Here is a 952-nt window from a genome sequence, read left to right on the forward strand (position 1 = left end):
CACGGTATTGAATGCCTCTAACACTTGACCGCTCTGGCATTAGGCAAATAGGGTTTGGAGTCAGAAAATACTGTGGAAGTGATGAGCTACGGGGTCCCTAATTTGACATAATCGGCCCTTTTCAGGGCCAAAATGATGCGTAAAGTCCGACCAGCAACCTCCTCGCGGTACGAATCGGGTAATGCTGATGCTGGCGGTAGGGATGTGCGATCTCGATCCGATCTTTTAAAAGATCAATCTTTTTGCAAAAAAAGATCGATCTTTTAATCGATTCGCCAATATCCGATTTCAAGATAGATCGATTCATTTAATAAGATATCGATCGAAACATAGGGACAGATTCGAAAATTCAAGATATATTTTGATATCATTTCATTTCTGTTCATTAAATGTTGAACAGGAATAAAATAATATCTGGATACACTCAGGTGATGTTTCTTAATGTCGTTGGTAGCCCTGCGGACTGCCTACACTGCCTACATTTACACATTACCAGTTAACATTAGGGCCTCTTTCACCAACTCCAATTAACTTAATCGATTAGTCCATCGGAATTGACTAATCTCATTTGTCATTTTGTTTGACGATAGATGCGATTGGGCAATTCCAATGGACTAATCGGCCGATTAAGTTAATCCGTGTTGGTGAAAGTGACCCTTAGGCCCGTTTCTACCAACGCAGTTTAAAGAGTTAATCCCTAGTGACATTTGATTAACCAAAGTTTAGCAAAATATTGGTTTCTACCAACTTTTTTCTTTAGTTTAAACGTATATAAACTGAATTTAAATTGAACGGCCAATTATTTTGGCCGTTTAGAGGCAGTTGAACTGCGTTAAGAAATATTACTAGTGTCAAATGTTACGTCCGGTGGACTCCACGATTTCTTCGTTTCGCGACCGTTCAATCAACAAAGTAAGATACGAACAAATCCAAGTGATAACACAAATCCGAG

This window comes from Trachymyrmex cornetzi, unplaced genomic scaffold (assembly GCF_001594075.2).
Source record: "Trachymyrmex cornetzi isolate Tcor2-1 unplaced genomic scaffold, Tcor1.1 scaffold208, whole genome shotgun sequence".
NCBI classification, from domain to species: Eukaryota; Metazoa; Arthropoda; class Insecta; order Hymenoptera; family Formicidae; genus Trachymyrmex; species Trachymyrmex cornetzi.